The sequence below is a fragment of the Arachis stenosperma genome, chromosome 2 (assembly GCF_014773155.1).
Source record: "Arachis stenosperma cultivar V10309 chromosome 2, arast.V10309.gnm1.PFL2, whole genome shotgun sequence".
In the NCBI taxonomy this organism is placed as follows: Eukaryota; Viridiplantae; Streptophyta; class Magnoliopsida; order Fabales; family Fabaceae; genus Arachis; species Arachis stenosperma.
In genome coordinates, this window is record NC_080378.1 from 74,365,658 (window position 1) to 74,385,942 (window position 20,285).

The 20,285-nt window shown below is 36.6% G+C and overlaps 1 long non-coding RNA gene across 5 annotated transcripts; it reads left to right on the plus strand.

The window, feature by feature from the left end:
• The first annotated feature begins 12,782 nt into the window (after nucleotides 1–12,782).
• LOC130961834 (uncharacterized) lies at nucleotides 12,783–17,350 on the plus strand. Of its 5 annotated transcripts, XR_009079630.1 has the most exons (6): nucleotides 12,783–13,020; nucleotides 15,396–15,761; nucleotides 15,850–16,096; nucleotides 16,170–16,384; nucleotides 16,484–16,575; nucleotides 16,707–17,350. It is a non-coding gene; the product is annotated as an uncharacterized LOC130961834 (long non-coding RNA). The 5 variants fall into 5 exon arrangements; XR_009079628.1 differs by having other exon boundaries at nucleotides 16,170–16,575; nucleotides 16,650–17,350; XR_009079626.1 differs by having other exon boundaries at nucleotides 16,170–16,575.
• The last annotated feature ends 2,935 nt before the right edge of the window (nucleotides 17,351–20,285 follow it).

The following is a 20,285-nucleotide window of genomic DNA, read 5'->3' on the forward strand; positions in this document are numbered from 1 at the left end:
AGTTGAAGTCAAAGGACAAAGCATCTCCAAAACTCCAACATATTCCCCAATCCTTTATAAACAAGTAACTCTATTGTTCAAGTAATCCAAACAATTTTCTTGACATCCCGACTAAGACAAATAAAATAAATATTGATTGCTTCAAGCCAATAATCTCCGTGGGATCGACCCTTACTCACGTAAGGTATTACTTGGACGACCCAGTGCACTTGCTGGTTAGTTGTGCGAATCACAAATTCGTGCACCAAGTTTTTGGCGCCGTTGCCGGGGATTATTGAGTTTGGACAATTGAAGGCTTATTTTATTTCTTAGATTAGGAATAATTTATTTTTATTTTTATTCTTATTTTTATTGTTATAGAGTCATTAAATCAATATTGATAGGATAGTTTCTTTTCAAAAATTTCTTTTCAAAATTTATTATTTTTCTATTAATTAATTGCTAATTTTCGTGAGTTTTAGTGTCTTGTTCTAAGTTTGGTGTCAATTGCATATCTCATATTTTTCTTTAAAAATTTCGACTTGTGATTTTTGTTCTTTATTAATCTTCAAGTCGTTCTTGCTTATTTTTCTTGTTTGATCTTGAGTTTTTCTTGCTTTGTGTCTTTTCTTGTTTCACTTGTGTTCCTTTTAAAGCACTAATTGGAATATCTGCATCAAGTGTCATATTTATTCCCAATTGGCTAAAGCATTGGTTTATATTCTTGATAAGGGAGCACCAGTACTTTTGAAAATCTTTTTCAAAAATAATTTTTCTTAATTTAATCTTGTGCCAAACTTTAAGTTTGGTGTTTTCTTGTTAATCTTTCTTTAAATTTTCGAAAACTTGTCTTGATTTTCTAAAAATTTTAAGTTTGGTGTTCTTCCTTGTGTTCTTGGTGTTCTTGTGAATATTCAAAGTGTTCTTGAGTTTTTCTTGTGTCTTGATCTTAAAATTTTTAAGTTTGGTGTTCCTTGGTGTTTTCCCTCCAAAAATTTTCGAAAATTAAGGAGCATTAGATCTAAAAATTTTAAGTCTTGTGTCTTTTGTGTGTTTTTCTCTTTCATCATAAAATTCAAAATTCAAAAAAAAAAATTTATTTTCCAACTATTTTTAAAACTACTTTTTTTGAAATTTTTAATATAAACTTCAATTTTCAATTTCAATTTTTTCGAGAAAAAAAAAATTTCACAAAATATTTTCAAAATATTTTTTTTATATATTCCTTTTTTTTTTATTCCACTATTATAAAATAAATAATTCTCAACATATAAATTCTCAGCTTGTATTCCATTATGGAAGTAAGTATGAATGAACAGCCCAAGAGGACTCTGGGGTCATATGCCAACCCCACTACTGCTTCATATGGGAGTAGTATCTGTATACCCTCCATTGGAGTTAGTAGCTTTGAGCTGAATCCTCAGCTCATTATCATGGTGCAGCAAAACTGTCAGTATTCTGGTCTTCCACATGAAGAACCTACAGAGTTTCTGGCACAATTTCTGTAAATTGCTGATACAGTACATGATAAGGAAGTAGATCAGGATGTCTACAGACTACTACTGTTTCCATTTGCTGTAAAAGATCAAGCTAAGAGGTGGTTAAATAACCAGCCTAAGAACAGCATAAAAACATGGAAACAGCTGTCAGAAAAATTCCTGAATCACTATTTTCCTCCCAAACGGATGACACAGCTAAGGCTAAACATCCAAGGCTTCAAACAAGGAGATAATGAATCTCTTTATGATGCTTGGGAGAGATACAGAGAGATGCTAAGAAAATGCCCCTCTGAAATGTTTTCAGAATGGGTGCAATTAGACATCTTCTACTATGGGCTTACAGAAAAAGCTCAGATTTCTCTAGACCACTCAGCTGGTGGATCTATACATATGAGAAAAACAATTGAAGAAGCTCAAGAGCTTATTGATACAGTTGCCAGAAATCAGCATCTGTACCTAAGCAGTGAATCCTCTATGAAGGAAGAAGCTAAAACAGTAACTGCAGAACTCAGTCCAGTGGATCAGGCTAATGAATTCAATCAGCAATTAGATTTTCTAACTCAGCAACTAGCCGAATTCAAGGAAATATTACAGGAAACAAGAATGGCTAACAGGAACATGGAAGTACAATTAAAGCAGACAGAAAAACAACTGTCAAAATAAATAGCAGAAGAATGCCACGCAGTTCAATTAAGAAGTGGGAAAACATTAAATACCTCACTTCAAAGCAGCAGGAAACCAAGAAATGGACAAGAGGATACTCAAAATCCCTCTGAGGACAATCAGAGCCCAGAGAGGAATAAAGCTGGCGCTGAACGCCCAGACCATGCTAATTCCTGGCGTTCAACGCCAGAAACAAGCATGGATCTGGCGTTGAACGCCCAAAAGGGACATGGTTCTGGCGTTCAAACGCCAGTAACCAACAAGGAGATGGCGTCTAACGCCACTCCATCTCCCACCTCTGGCACTCAATTGCCAGTGGGGGATAAGTCACCTACGAGTGCTGATGATGACCCTTCTAAAAAGGCTTCCCAACCCACTTCTGTAGGTAATAAACCTGCAGCAACTAAGGTTGAGGAATACAAAGCCAAAATGCCTTATCCTCAAAAACTCCGCCAAGCGGAACAGGATAAGCAATTTGCCCGCTTTGCAGACTATCTCAGGACTCTTGAAATAAAGATTCCGTTTGCAGAAGCACTTGAGCAAATACCTTCTTATGCTAAGTTCATGAAAGAAATCTTAAGTCATAAGAAGGATTGGAGGGAAACTGAAAAAGTCTACCTCACTGAAGAATGCAGTGCAGTCATTCTGAAAAGCTTACCTGAGAAGCTTAAAGATCCTGGGAGCTTTATGATACCATGCACATTAGAGGGTAATTGTACCAAGCAAGCTTTATGTGATCTTGGGGCAAGTATCAACTTAATACCTGCATCTACTATCAGAAAGCTTGGTTTAACTGACGAAATTAAACCAACCAGGATATGTCTTCAACTTGCTGATGGCTTCATTAAGTACCCATCAGGCGTGATTGAAGACATGATTGTCAAGGTTGGGCTATTCGCCTTTCCTACTGACTTTGTGGTGCTGGAAATGGAGGAGCACAAGAGTGCAACTCTCATTCTAGGAAGACCTTTCCTAGCAACTGGCCGAACCCTCATTGATGTCCAAAAAGGGGAAGTAACTTTGAGAGTCAATGAGGAGGAGTTCAAGTTGAATGTTGTCAAAGCCATGCAACATCCAGACACCCCAAATGACTGCATGAGTGTTGATATTATTGACTCTTTGGTAAGAGAGGTCAATATGGCTGAGAGTCCCGAATCAGAGCTAGAGGACATCTTTAAAGACGTCCAGCCTGATCTGGAGGAGTCAGAGAAAATAGTGGAACCTCTGAAAATCCCTCAGGAAGAGGAGAAACCTCCTAAACCCGAGCTCAAGCCATTACCACCTTCCCTAAAATATGCATTTCTGGGAGAAGGTGATACCTTTCCTGTAATCATAAGCTCTACCTTAGAGCCACAGGAAGAGGAAGCACTAATTCAAGTGCTAAGGACACACAAGACAGCTCTTGGGTGGTCCATCAGTGATCTTAAGGGCATTAGCCCAGCTAGATGCATGCACAAGATCTTACTGGAGGGGGACGCCAAACCAGTGGTTCAACCACAAAGGCGGCTGAACCCAGCCATGAAAGAAGTGGTGCAAAAGGAGGTCACTAAATTACTGGAGGCTGGGATTATTTATCCTATTTCTGACAGCCCCTGGGTGAGCCCTGTCCAAGTTGTCCCTAAAAAAGGTGGCATGACAGTGGTTCATAATGAAAAAAATGAACTGGTTCCTACAAGGACAGTTACAGGGTGGCGTATGTGCATTGATTATAGAAGGCTCAATACAGCCACCAGAAAGGATCATTTTCCTTTACCATTCATAGACCAGATGCTAGAAAGACTAGCAGGTCATGAATACTACTGCTTCCTGGATGGATACTCAGGTTATAATCAAATTGCAGTAGATCCCCAGGATCAGGAGAAAACGGCATTCACATGCCCATCTGGAGTATTTGCATACAGAAGGATGCCATTTGGCCTGTGCAATGCACCTGCAACCTTTCAAAGGTGCATGCTCTCAATTTTCTCTGATATGGTGGAAAAATTCCTGGAAGTCTTCATGGATGACTTTTCAGTATTTGGAGACTCATTCAGCTCCTGCCTTGACCATTTAGCACTTGTTCTGAAAAGATGCCAAGAGACTAACCTGGTTTTAAACTGGGAAAAATGCCACTTTATGGTGACTGAAGGAATTGTCCTTGGGCATAAAATTTCGAACAAGGGAATAGAGGTGGACCAAGCTAAGGTAGAAGTAATTGAAAAATTGCCACCACCTGCTAATGTTAAGGCAATCAGAAGCTTTCTGGGGCATGCAGGATTCTATAGGAGGTTTATAAAAGATTTTTCAAAAATCGCCAAACCTCTGAGCAACCTGCTAGCTGCTGACACGCCATTTATCTTTGATAAAGAGTGTTTGCAGGCATTTGAGACTCTGAAAGCTAAATTGGTCTCAGCACCAATCATCTCTGCACCAGACTGGACATTACCATTTGAATTAATGTGTGATGCCAGTGACCATGCCATTGGTGCAGTGTTGGGACAAAGGCATGACAAGCTTCTGCACGTCATTTACTATGCCAGCCGTGTTCTAAATGACGCACAGAAGAATTACACAACCACAGAAAAAGAACTGCTTGCGGTGGTTTACGCCATTGACAAATTTAGATCCTATTTAGTAGGATCAAAGGTGATTGTATACACTGATCATGCTGCTCTTAAATATCTACTCACAAAGCAGGATTTAAAACCCAGACTTATAAGATGGGTGTTGCTTCTGCAAGAGTTTGATATAGAAATAAGAGACAGAAAAGGGACAGAAAATCAAGTAGCAGATCACCTGTCCCGAATAGAACCAGTAGAAGGGGCGTCCCTCCCTCTCACTGAAATCTCTGAAACCTTTCCGGATGAGCAACTGTTTGCCATCCAGGAAGTGCCATGGTTTGCAGACATTGCAAACTACAAGGCAGTGAGATTCATACCCAAAGAGTACAGTAGGGTGCAATCAAAGAAATTAATCACAGATGCAAAGTACTATCTTTGGGATGAACCATATCTCTTCAAGAGATGTGCAGACGGAGTAATCCGTAGATGTGTGCCTAAAGAAGAAGCACAGAAGATCCTTTGGCACTGCCATGGATCACAGTACGGAGGACATTTTGGAAGTGAGCGAACAGCCACAAGAGTCCTCCAAAGTGGCTTCTACTGGCCTACTCTCTACAAAGATTCCCGAGCATTTGTGCTTAATTGTGACAGTTGCCAAAGATCAGGCAACCTACCTCACAGTTATGCCATGCCTCAACAAGGAATCTTGGAGATTGAGTTGTTTGATGTATGGGGTATTGACTTCATGGGACCTTTCCCACCATCATACTCAAACACCTATATTCTGGTGGCAGTGGATTATGTATCCAAGTGGGTGGAAGCTATTGCAACACCCACTAATGACACTAAAACAGTGTTAAAGTTCCTCCAGAAACATATCTTCAGCAGAGTTGGTATCCCTAGAGTATTAATCAGTGATGGGGGCACTCATTTCTGCAATAAACAGCTTTACTCTGCTCTGGTACGTTATGGAGTTAACCACAGGGTGGCTACTCCATATCATCCACAAACTAATGGGCAAGCTGAAGTCTCAAATAGAGAACTCAAAAGAATCCTGGAACGGACTGTAATTAACCGTAGAAAGGATTGGGCAAGAAGCTTGGATGATGCTCTGTGGGCATACAGAACAGCATTTAAGACCCCTATAGGGACCTCTCCATACCAGCTTGTGTATGGAAAGGCGTGTCACTTGCCAGTGGAACTGGAACACAAGGCCTACTGGGCAACCAGATTCCTGAACCTTGATGCCAAGTTAGCTGGAGAAAGACGATTGCTCCAGTTAAATGAGCTAGAGGAATTTAGACTCAATGCTTTCGAAAATGCAAAAATTTACAAAGAGAAAGCAAAAAGATGGCATGATAAGAAATTGTCATCCAGAGTCTTTGAGCCAGGACAGAAAGTTCTGTTATTTAATTCAAGGCTCAAATTATTCCCTGGGAAATTAAAATCCCGGTGGAGAGGTCCATATGTAATTACAAGCGTATCACCATATGGATACATAGAACTTCAGGATAGTGACTCCAACAAAAAGTTCATTGTTAATGGACAAAGAGTCAAACATTATCTTGAAGGCAATTTTGAGCAAGAATGCTCAAAACTGAGACTTGATTAAAACTCAGTAATAGTCCAGCTAATGACATTAAAGAAGCGCTTGCTGGGAGGCAACCCAGCCAATCACAAAATTTAATTTTATTTGTATTCATTAATTAATTAATTTTGTTTCAGGTATATGTCAAGTATCTTCAAAGGTGAAATAGCAATTGGTTGAAGTCACAGAGTTACAGGGAAATTTGGAAGCTCACTGGCATGAAAAAGCCAGTAAGAAATACTTTGGGCGTTAAACGCCCAAAAGAAGGTCCCACTGGGCGTTTAACGCCAGTAAGGGTAGCCATATGGGCGTTAAACGCCAGAAAGGAGCATCTTCTGGGCGTTAAACGCCAGAAAGATGCACCTTCTGGGCGTTTAACGCCAATCTGCTAGCATTCTGGGCGTTTAGAAAACCGCCCAGTAAAGAAGGACTTCCTGGCGTTCAACGTCAGAAAGAAGCATCACATGGGCGTTGAACGCCCAGGAGAAGCAACATGTGGGCGTTAAACGCCCAAACCATGCACCATGTGGGCGTTTAACGCCAGGATGGTGGGAGGAGGTACAATTTCATTTTTCTTCATATTTTTTCAAACTTTTCATGCTTCAATTCATGATTTCTTGCATAAACATATTTCAAATTATTATTTTCAATTCCAAAAGTTTTGGATCCTAATTTCTAAAATCCAATTTTACAAATGTTTTAAATATATCTTAACCCAAAAAAACAAATGGCTTTCAAATCCAATCCATCATCTTTTCAAATTTGTTTTCAAAACTTAATTATTTCCTTTAAAATCTTTTTCAAAAGTAAATTTAAAATTTTATCTTTTAGATTATTATTCATATCTTTTTTTAAAATTATATCTTTTTCTGATCATATCTTTTTAAAATCATATCTTCTATCTTATCTCTTTCTTATTTTTCGAAAATTACCCACCCCCCTCCCTTTATATTGTATTCGGCGCCCTCCTCATCATCACCATTCCACATTGCTCTCCTCCTATCCCTCTTCTTTCTTCTCTTTTGCTTGAGGACAAGCAAAGCTCTAAGTTTGGTGTGTTTTACCCGTGATCACAAAAACTATTGTGTCTCTTGATCATGGCTCCTAAAGGGAAACAACCCAACCCAAGAGGCAAGAAAGAAAGCAATCCAAAGCCACTTTGGAATCAAGGGAAGTTCTTAACTAAAGAACATTCAGACCATTACTACAAGATAATGAGTCACAGATCAGTGATCCCGGAAGTCAGATTTGATCTGAAAGAAGATGAATATCCGGAGATCCAAGAGCAGATTCGAAACAGGAATTGGGAAATTCTGGCCAATCCTGAAACGAAAGTGGGAAGGAACATGGTTCAGGAATTCTATGCTAATCTATGGCAGACAGAAAGGCAAAGAATCATTGGAGCGGCTCTCTTTGACCATAAGACCGTAGTCAGAGGAAAGATCATTCATACCAATGCTGACAAGATCAGGGAGATATTCAAGATTCCTCAACTGAAGGATGACCCAGACTCCTTTAATAGGAGAATGATGAGGGTCAATAAAGGATTGGACAAGATCTTGGAAGATATATGCGTCCCTGGAGCCAAGTGGACTACCAGTACAACTGGCACCCCAGTTCAACTCAAAAGAGAAGATCTAAAACCAGTAGCTAGAGGCTGGCTGGATTTTATTAGTCGTTCCATATTGCCCACCAGCAACCGTTCTGAAGTCACCATCAAAAGAGCTGTCATGATTCACTGCATCATGCTGGGAAAAGAAGTGGAAGTCCATCAGCTGATCTCATGTGAGCTATATAAAATTGCAAACAAGAATTCTAAGGACGCCAAATTGGCTTATCCAAGCCTAATTTCTATGCTTTGCAAAGATGCTGGAGTGAAGATGGGAATAACTGAATATATCCTAATTGAAAAGCCCATTACTGGAATATCAATGGTCAGACAACAGCAACAAGATGATTCAACCAAGAGGAGAGCACAAGAAGCCCTCCCAGAACTGCCCCAATTCGAATATTGGGAACATCTTGAGGCTTCTATTTCCAGATTGCAAGAAGCTATGGATCAAATAAAGGAAGAACAGACTAATCAAAGTAGCATGATTTGCAAACTGCTCAAGGAACAGGAGGAGCAAGGGCGTGATCTAAGGGAGCTGAAGCGCCAAAAAATTAATCCCTGAAAAGTGCTCCATGGATTAAAAGAACATCTACTACTCAAAACAACAGGTTGCTGAGTTCCAATTTTCCTGCTTTAATTTAGTGATAGCGTTTTTTTTATTTATTTTATTGAAATTCACCTTAGGAAATATTTAGTAGTAATTAGTATGTCTATTTTGATTTTATTTCCAATTAAGCTATAGTTTATTTTTCTCATCATCATCAGGCATGAATAAAGTAGTAGATTTATTTTTAGAATAAAGAAGTAATCTATATTTTTCGAGTTCTTAATAATAAAGACTATAATTAATTATATGTGGTGGCAATACTTTTTGTTCTCTGAATGAATGCTTGAACAGTGCATAATATGTACTTTGAATTTGATGAATATTGGCTCCTGAAAAGATGAGGAACACGAAAAATATCATTGATGATCTGAAAAATCATGAAATTGATTCTTGAAGCAAGAAAAAGCAGTTCAAAAAAAAAAAAAAACACAATATTCACAAGCCATGGGCACTAGCCAAGAGTAAAAAGGATCCAAGGCTTTGAGCATCAATGGATAGGAGGGCCCAAGGAAATAAAATCCAGGCCTAAGCGGCTAAAACAAGCTGTCCCTAACCATATGCTTGTGTCATGAAGGTCCAAGTGAAAAGCTTGAGACTGAGTGGTTAAAGTCGTGATCCAAAGCAAAAGAGTGTGCTTAAGAGCTCTGGACACCACTGACTGGGGACTCTAGCAAAGCTGAGTCATAATCTGAAGAGGTTCACCCAGTTATGTGTCTGTGGCATTTATGTATCCGGTGGTAATACTGGAAGACAAAGTGCTTAGGGCCACGGCCAAAACTCATAAAATAACTGTGTTCAAGAATCAACATACTACACTAGGAGAGTCAATAATACTATCTGAATTCTGAGTTCCTAAGGATGCCAATCATTCTGAAAATTTAAAAATACAAGGAGATGCCAAAACTGTTCAGAGGCAAAAAGCTACAAGCCCCGCTCATCTAATAAGAATCTGAGCTTCATTTAAAACTCGAAAATATTATTACTTCTTTATTTCTGTTAAAACCTATTTTATTTATCTAGTTGCTTGAGGACAAGCAACAGTTTAAGTTTGGTGTTGTGATGAGCGGATATTTTATACGCTTTTTGGGGGTAATTTCATGTAGATTTTAGCATGTTTTAGTTAGTTTTTAGTAAAATAATATTAGTTTTTAGGCAAAAATCATATTTCTGGACTTTACTATGAGTTTGTGTGTTTTTCTGTGATTTCAGGTATTTTCTGGCTGAAATTGAGGGAGCTGAGCAAAAATCTGACTTAGGCTGAAAAAGGACTGCTGATGCTGTTGGATCCTGACCTCCCTGCACTCGAAATGGATTTTCTGGAGCTACAGGAGTCCAATTGGCACGCTCTCAATGGCGTTGGAAAGTAGACATCCAGGGCTTTCCAGCAATATATAATAGTCCATACTTTGCGCAAGGATAGACGACGTAACTTGGCGTTAAACGCCAAGTTCATGCTGCTGTCTGGAGTTAAACGCCAGAAAAACGTCATGATCCGGAGTTGAACGCCCAAAACACGTCATAACCTGGAGTTTAACGCCAAGAAAGGCCTCTACTCGTGGATAGCTTTATTCTCAGCCCCAGCACACACCAAGTGGGCCCCAGAAGTGGATTTCTGCACCAATTATCTTAGTTTACTCATTTTCTGTAAACCTAGGCTACTAGTTTACTATTTAAACAACTTTTATAGACTTATCTGGTACCTCATGACATTTTCAGATCTGAATTACATACTTTTGACGGCATGAGTCTCTAAACTCCATTGTTGGGGGTGAGGAGCTCTGCAGCGTCTCGATGATTTAATACAATTCCTTTGTTTTCCATTCAAACACGCTTGTTCTTGTCTAAGATGTTTATTCGCGCCTAATTGTGAAGAAGGTGATGATCCGTGACACTCATCACCTTCCTCAATCCATGAACGTGTGTCTGACAACCACCTCTGTTCTACATCAGACTGAATGAATATCTCTTAGATTCCCCAACAGAATCTTCGTGGTATAGGCCGGATTGATGGCGGCATTCATGAGAATCCGGAAAGTCTAAACCTTGTCTGTGGTATTCCGAGTAGGATTCTGGGATTGAATGACTGTGACGTGCTTCAAACTCTTGAGGGCTGGGCGTTAGTGACAGACGCAAAAGAATCAATGGATTCTATTCCAACCTGATTGAGAACCGACAGATGATTAGCCGTGCTGTGACAGAGCATAGGAACGTTTTCACTGAGAGGATGGGAAGTAGCCACTGACAACGGTGACACCCTACATAGAGCTTGCCATGGAAGGAATCTGCGTGTGAGAAGAGGATTTCAAGGAAGAGTTGAAGTCAAAGGACAAAGCATCTCCAAAACTCCAACATATTCCCCAATCCTTTATAAACAAGTAACTCTATTGTTCAAGTAATCCAAACAATTTTCTTGACATCCTGACTAAGACAAATAAAATAAATATTGATTGCTTCAAGCCAATAATCTCCATGGGATCGACCCTTACTCACGTAAGGTATTACTTGGACGACCCAGTGCACTTGCTGGTTAGTTGTGCGAATCACAAATTCGTGCACCAGAATGGTAATAAGGGATGATTAAAATACAGAAATTAAAGACTCTAGAAAGCAAGTTTTCAATCATACAACAAATTCTGGGAAGGAATTGTAAAACCATGCAAATAGTATGAATAAGTGTGCAAAGGCTTGATAAAAACCACTCAATTAAGCATAAGATAAACTATAAAATAGTGGTTTATCAGAACCTCTTTAAATTTGTGCAGGCACGCTATGAGAATAGTTTGAATATTGAACTTGAAATTGCGTCTCGGAAGGAAGTCACTCTTATAGAAAGAGGTCTTACAAAACTTTGGGAACGTAAGCCAAACAAGCAGTTTATAGCATGGAGCTTAATCATGTTTGTTTTTTGTAAAATTTGTAAATTCTAGGAATTTGATTGCCTATGGTGTATCTGTCAGGTTTAGCTCGGGAAAAGATTCAAGAAACTCCAAAAGTTACATGCGAGATAGTTTAAGATTCAATGCTTGCAGAAGACGTTGTGCCAGAGAGTTCTGATGAGGTTGCCTCTAAAGGACACAAACCTTCCATGCTAACATTTGACCTCAATAAAACTCCAGAGGAGAATGATATCTGTTGACTCAAGATTTTATCATTAGTCTGACTTGTCTTATGAAATATTGGGACTGAATTGAACAAAGTGACTGCTTGTGTTCTCTTTGGATGTTGAATTTGATAAAGTAGCACAGAATTTGGAGGAGATTAATCTCAAATTAGTATATATCTCTTGAATTAATTTATATTGTGACTTGTTGAATTAACGATTCGCACGAATTCAATGCTTTTATATTACCGATTTATCATATATGTATGTATGTATATATGTATTTAAAGTATAAAAAATATAAATGTATAAACCCAGGTGGTAAAACTGTTTAATGAACTACATTCTATAATCATGACTATTATATATTAACAAAATGACATGAATTAATTAATATGTATGAATTGATTAATTAAGATCTATAATTACACACTGCATTCATAACCTAAAATTTTGAAATAGTTTAATTTATCCAAATGATTTATTAATTTATTTTAACCCAACTTAATGTAATCATATTAATTTATAATTAGTAAATATTATTATATTATAACTATAAAAAATATTAGTATCACCGTCACAATAATTAATATTATTATTATTAATATTATTATTATTATGATATATATATTAGTAATAATATTATGATTATAACTAGAAATATATTTTTTTTTAAATTTATCTTCAAATAATTTTAAAATATAACAATAATACCCAACAGTAAATATATATTTTTAAAAAATATCTTAGAGATTGAATTTTGATCCTATTTTTGGCAACCATGATTATAAAAATAAGATATTATTATCCTTAAAATTTGGTGATTTTTCGTTGAGTATATATTTTTTTAATTTTTTATTAACAATTAATAATACATTTAAAAAATTGCAAAAAAATATATTTAGAAAAAAATTATCAAATTTTAAGAATAATAATATCTTATTTTTTTAGTTTATTCTTGTAAAAAATCACATTAAAATTCAATTTCTAAGATATTTTTTGTAAATATATATTTATTATTAATCATTGTTATTGTATTTTTAAATTATTTAAAAGTATTTTTGTCGATAATAAACTTCAAGTACATTTTTTTGCAGCATTTGAATAATCCGGAAATATTTCTTATATTTTTATTATAATACCTTAATATTGGACCGGTTTAACTTATTTATAATATTAGCTTAAGTATATATTCCCTGTTACTCAGCTGCTTCAGTTTTCAAATCAAAGAAGCCACCGCCACTGTCATAATCCTTATTCTTCCCCTACTGCTAAACCATTCATATTGTCGAACCCCTCGAAAGCTTGCATCGTAGTGGTTCTTCTCCTCCACGTCTGGTTATGCGGTGAGCCCGTGTCCTAGAGCCCATTTTCTCTCTGTCCGAAGCCCGGTAGTTCCTCTCTCATCCTCAATCCAGTCATCCCGCTGCGGGTAAGCACCACTGGACCCCCTGTGCTCAATTGCTTATTTAGTGTTTGAAGATGAGGCCAATAATTAGTTTAAAGTTGACATGCAAGTTTCTCCTGATGTTATTAGCTGAGTTAATTTGTTAATAGAGAGTGGAATTTGTTGATGAGGAGCATGATTCCGTTAATGGTAGATTCTAAGTTGGGGTTTTATTCTCTATTTGACTGTGTTTTTAATATTCTTAATGATATATTTGAATCTTGTTGCTGATAATGATTGCCTGTGAATGACGCGCATGTATGTCTCAATTCATGTAGAAATAATTCCCAATAAATTATTTATTAGTTTAGTTAAATAAAGACTAGTACCGCGTATGAAGCTTAGTAGAAGATATCACACAAACAAATCAAAGACTCAACACTTGGCTGTCCTTCTCTAGTCCAAATTAATTCAATTAAACTAATATCCTAGTTCTTCCATTCAATATCATGCTAGCGGTTACCCTAATTAGTATGTAAGTGTCCCTTCCTCCATAGTAGTATAACTTGTCATAGTTAGCAACCAAAAAGTCGTTAGGCTTGATGGAACCCCTTAAAGATACCTTAAGGTAATAATAACATCTCTCAAATTTCACTGGTTTGATTAATACTGATACCCTTTTTGTCTCTCACCCTCTCAGTTCCAAGTAGATTGTTTAGTAAACCAGATAATGTTCAGTGATTTAGAGGCATTGATAATACCAAAAGTGAATACATAAAAGAATCAAATCTAAGCCCACAAGAATTAAACAGAATTGAAACAAAATATACCCGTTTCCATATAAAATTGATAAACTACCGAGTGTTTGAAACCAAAAAGTGGCCGTAAAAAATGACATACTAATCTACCATCCCCTTAGTGATACAACGAGGGATTGACTCCATATACAAGTTCACCATACCAAAAGGCATTATTGATATCAAAATGATAGAGCTGCCAATGACACATGGCAACTGTAGAGAGAAAACAAATAGAAGCAATCTTAGCAATCTTTGAGTAAATTGATTTTCCATAAAAAATCTATGTTTGGCTCTAATCAGATTCCATCAACTAATAGTGTTTCAAGTAAACTGCAGAATTTTATATTCACAACTCCTACTTCAGTTGAAAACACCATACCAAATATGAATCTGTCCTCTACTACTATTTATGTTACATAATTGCTAATTTCAAGCAATAAGACTGTCATAGGTTCTAAGTGCATTTTGCTATCAAAAGGGACCATTTAGGCAACATTATTAGATACAAAGCCAAACTTATTGTCAAAGGCTTCTTTACAGATTGAAGGGGTTGACAGTGACCAAATTTATAGTCTAGTTCTGAGGCATACAAATATAACAAGCTCCAAGAACTTGGTTCAACACATTGATTGCAACTATTATCGAATTTAATTTTATTATAACTAGACATGATATTTTTCTAATTGTAAAACATACTACTCCTATGTCTCAAGCCTAAAGTTAACATTCAATAGTGCAGAATATTTTGATGATTCTAGGCATTATAGAGAAATTATGAGCACTTCAATATTTAACGATTTTTAGACCTAACTTTGATTTCTTTGTTAATAGAGTCTCTCAATTCATGTTCTCTCCTATCATTGATCATTGAAAGACAGTGAAACGCATATTGAGAAATGTCACAGGTTTTACTCCACATGAAATTGGTTTTATTTTGTTTCACTTTTCGATGATATTTTTACTTGATTTTTTTTATTATTTATTATTTTGAGTTTTAGATCATTGTTTTTAATGTTCCTTTCATTTCAATTATTGACTGTTTTGTTTTTTTATTTATTATTTTGATTATTAGATCATTGTTTTTACTGTTCCTATAATTTTTTCATATAAGATTGTTACTTCGTTATAATTTATCTATATATGAGTATCGAATGAATTATTAAATTGTGAATTGCACATGCTATATATTATTCTCATTGGAATTTATATGTATGTGTGTTGTTTGGTGATGACACGCTATGTCCTACCATTACTAATACATATATAATGATATATACAATTGCAATAGGAACGAGTTGTCATTGTATGCCAAACTATAAATTTGAGCATAATTATTGTATACCAAGTAAGCTTAGTAGCACATGATATTGATTTACTATAACTATCGTTACTTATTACTACCTTTAATTGTTAGTGTATTTCATAATTCTGATTAAATTATCTATTATCTTCCTTAACTGCAGTCTTTGATCTCATACTATAAATTGTTTATTATTATTTTGTCATAAATACTCGAGTTTAATAAATATTAACTGGGGTATGCCAATGTCCTTTTTCCATGTTAATAAATATTTTTATCTATATATTAATTATTATCTCTTTGTTTTGAACCGAATGCAGTTAGGAAAGATGCTCAGGATAGGTCGTTTCACGAAAAAAAGCCCGTTTAGACACAGTATGTCAGTTGCCTCAAGTAGGACTTGATACGGCTTCAACTTTCCATCAAGCGGACTGCCCAATTCCGTTGCCCAGTGGCAGTGGTGCCCCCGCATCCTCGTCTTTACGCCCCTTTCGTCTGCCCTGTAGTGAACCACTGCCTGCTCCACAGGCTTACACGAATGATGTTCAAAACTCGGAGCCGAACGTCGAAGACTTAGACCCAGAGGCAGATGAGGTAAATTCTTTTAAGCAACATGTTGATAACCTGTTTGCTGCATCGAATGCTCAGAAGCCCAAGGGATGCAAGACCGGATGTTAAAACAATTGGTATTCAAGAATTTATTTAATTCTATTTTTTATTCAGCTATTTTCCTATGATGTCATCGCAGCTTGGCTCTAATGGTAACTCATACAGGATAACTATGATTTACAAAACCCGATGGAACAATCAAACAGGTCAAAATGAGTGTGAAGAAAGCTATGAAGCCACCTAACGGAAGAAAGATCAGGTTTAACAGTGTATTGCAACCAGTTGGGGATGAAGCAGGTATACTGAGTGGCGTTACGGGACTGCTAGGATCTGACTACACCAAATTCCTAATCTGCGAGAAGGACTGGAGAAAGGTTCGCACCAAGGACAAGGTTTATAATGAATGGTAAAGGTAAAATCTTTTTTTTATACCATTCCGGACTCATAATTTGAACCCTACTGACAATTTAATTTTACTGTTGCAGGAAATGTTCCATTTTGATGAAGATAGGAGAGGGATTATCAAGCATATAATATTCAAATGCTAGGAAGGGCTTGGAAGAAAATGAGGAACAGATTATACCATCACTATTATGACTCAGAACTTTCACTTGAAAAAAATATTGAAAACCGCCCACTAGGAGTTACTACGGACCATTGGAGATGGTTTCTCGGTTATCGCAATAGTGAAGAGACACATGTAATATATTTTTATTTCATAACAAAAAAATTCTATTTATGTTACATTGAGTTAGGCAGAACTAGTGTCTAGTAACTCTTAATTTGATGGGATGACTAGAGAAGTGTAAAAAAAATGTTGAGAATTGATCAAAGCAGCTTTACACCCACACTGGCAGATCGAAAAGCTTGGCAAGGCTCAGAGAAGAAGAGGTAATATATTTTTGAGAATGTTTTTAAACAATATCTTCCTCTACTTATTCACTTTGTCATCATTATTGGTATAGTCGGAACATATCTCTTAACGCACAAAAGAGCTAATGGCTCCTATGTCCATGATGCAGCTTAAGCATTGGAGTAAGAAATGTGTTGAGAATCGGGAAGTAGTTTCTCCTATGTTTTAGTTTTTAAAATTTTATTGGAATTCTGTGCGGTTAGTGACTAGCTAATAAATTCTTATAATTGTTTATCTAAGTGTGTAGGAAAGAATTGAGGCTATTGAGCAACGTGATGAATCCTCTAGACTGTTGTCTCAGAATGATTCGCTTGCTCAAGCTCTCAGAAAGGAACACTCGGGTAGGGTACGTGGCATGGGTTTGGGGCCGACTTCTAGTCAAGTCTTTGGTATGAATTCCCATCAGCCGAGCAATGGTTTTGAAAGGGAAAAGACCCAAAGTGCACTGCTTGAACTACAAGCAGAGTTGGCAGCCGAGAAATTAAAAAGGAAGGTAATAGAGGATGAAGTAGCAGCCGAGAAGACAAAAAGACAGGCAGTGGAGGATGAAGTAGCAGCTGGGAAGGTAAGGATGCAGGCAATGGAGAGTGCCTTGATATGTCTACTTCAAGGGTAAGGTGGGAAGCTGCCATCAGACGTTGCCGCATGGATGAGTGCGTTGGAGGGACATATTAGAAAGTAGATCTTAGGATTGTGGAACCTTTTTTTCTTTCAAATATACACTTTTTTGGTGTTGATTATGCAACTTTTAGTAAGGAGTACACTTTATTGATTTTTGGAAAATTATACAATTAAATTAATGGTTTTGCTATTGTCGTTTACCGAGCAGTTTTTTTCTGTATATACTATATAATATAATTTTACTTACTAATATTAAGAAGGATTCAAAAAAAAAAAACTAGTACAACCAAATAAAAAAGAGCGTTGATTGCTAGTGTACAATACAGTATTTTTGCGTCCATTTAGGCCAATTACATTTGAAAAAATAGTGGCCGTTAAACAGCAGCGATTTTAAACCGCCGGTCAATTCGTGTGGATCATTGTTGGGCAGATAGCGGCGGTTTTAAACCGACTCTAAACATTGCGACGCTATTTCTGGGTTTTGCAGCAGTTGTGCCAGCGGTTCATGAGAACCGCCGCAAAATCATATAACCACCCCCTAATAGGCGATGCTTAACGAACCGCTGGAATCCCGTTTCGCGGCAGCAAAAAGCCGCCGCAAATCGCTCCAAGAACCGCTACAATTTCCCGTTTCCTTTGCAGTGTTTCTTTCATGCATGATATTTAATACCATATTATATGTAAATATTTCATTGACCATTGTCTATTTTGATCCCATTTTCTCTTTTAAAGACATAATTTATCGAGATCTCGTTATTTTCATAATTTTTCAGGTACTTGAACATCTTTTGGCGTTAAAACTATATCACAATTTTAGACAACTGCAGATGTCTTTACTATGTCTTTATCTTTTTCAATAGGAGTAGTATTTACCTCTTTTTTTTAGAATTTTTGTCTTTGGAATCGACAGGCCTACCACGTTTCTAACGTGAATTTGTTTCAGTGACAATTTATCCGACTGGAACATCAATTTAAATTGGAGCATTTTCAACGGGTATATAGGATTTAATTATCCTTTTCATATCAGCAAATGCATCATCAATTCATTTGCTATCTTTTGTAAATGTATAATCTTTTGAACTTCTAGTTCACATCGCCCTAATCGAGGATATAAATGCATTAAGGATGATGCATTCCAATTAAGTTCCTTTTCAGGAAGCTTATTCTCTTTCCCTAATGTTGGAAATTTTAACTCATCAAAATGACAATCCGCAAATCGGGCTTTAAACACATCTCCAGTTTGTATCTCAAGATACCTCAATATAGAAGGAGAATCATATCCAACATATATTTTCAATTTTCTTTGCGGTCCCTAATAAACAACTATTTTATGGTTTATCTTGTACTACTTTGAGTGGATTTTTTTCAATCAGTCATACGCTTATTCATATAGACTGCATGGTTTTACAAATCCTTCCTAATTTTGTGCAATGATTAAAAACGTGCTTCCTAGGACTTAAAATTGCTCCTTTTTAATTCTCCTTTATTACCATTCGATACTGTGATGTGTGTGTTAAGTGTTTTCAGGTTTTATAAGGCAGGAATGGCTTAGAGAATGAAAAAGAAGCATGCAAAAGTGGAAGGAACACAAGAAATTAAGGATTTCAGAGGCAAGTAGCGACGCACACGCGTGGGGTGACACGTATGCGTGGCCAGGCGGAAGGTGTAGCGACGCATACGCGTGACAAAACATCACGTGCTGCACTTAACAGAACTCGCTGCGGGCAATTACTGGGCTAAATTGGACCCAATTTTAAGCCCGAAAACACAGACTAGAGACAGGGGATAGAGCTGAGATGGACACACTTCCATTTTTTCACTTATTTTTAGTTTTAGTTTGAATTATAGAGAAAAAAACACTTACTTCTCCTAGGGTTTTTGGATATTCGTAGTTTTGCATTGATTTGGATATTGAGAGAGCTGCTACTACCTTCAATTGGAGACATTGTCGTTATAGTTTGCTTCTCTATTACTTCTACTTCTTTTGCTTTCCATTTAGTTACTTCGAATTCATGTTTGGATTTTGTTATTTGAATTTGTTAATGCAATGAATTATTTTTCATATTTAATTCTAGTACGTGTCTGATTCTGGTTAATTATTGTTCATGCAAATTTTGATTTAATTAATTTTTCAGAATTGTCATGTCTTTTATTTATTCCTATTATATGTTTATGAAAATGGCATTCATGTTAATGACTTAAAGCTCTCAAATTGGCTTAGGGGTTGATTAATTAGGATCCCTTGAGTTAGGATACTCAAGTGTTGATCCGTAATTGGGAGTTGCTGGCTAACTCAATTTTCACCAACTCTAGTTCTTTGCTATGAAGTGACTAGAACTTGTGAATCAGAATTATTGACAACCACTTGACGTTCCTTTAATTGTTAGAGGATAACTAAGTGGAAGCAATGAACCTTTACTATCATACTTGGGGAAGACAACAAGGATAGAAACCCAATTATCTTCCCTAACCAAGGCTTTTTATTTCAAATACATAACATCTCTTGTTATTTAATCGTTGCGTTAATTTCTATTTATTTATTTTTCCATTCTCAACCTCAAAAATATTTAGCAAAAAATCTGACCAATAACTTGCATCATTGTGTCAACTCTTTGGGAAACGACCCGGGATTCTACTCTCAGTTATTTATTTTTAATTGTGACAAACTTTTACATTGATAGAGAAATTCTCGTCGATTAAGACTGTACTCACAACATAGTTTAGAAAATATTCTTTTAGGAAAACTTAACCAACTTTTTTCCTCCCATCAATTTTGGGCGTTGTTGCTGGGGAGTGTGCATTGACTACAGGCGCTTGAATTTGGCCCTCACAAGGATCACTACCCATTATCTTTCATTGATCAAATGCTTGATTGCCTGTCAGGTAAATCATACTACTGTTTCTTAGATGGTTATACTGGTTATTTTCAGATCCATATTGCTCCAAAAGATCAGGAGAAAACAACTTTTACATGCCCCTTTGGAGCGTATGCATATAAGAGAATGTCTTTTGGCTAATGTAATGCATCGGCTACGTTTCAAAGGTGCATGATGAGTATTTTCTCATA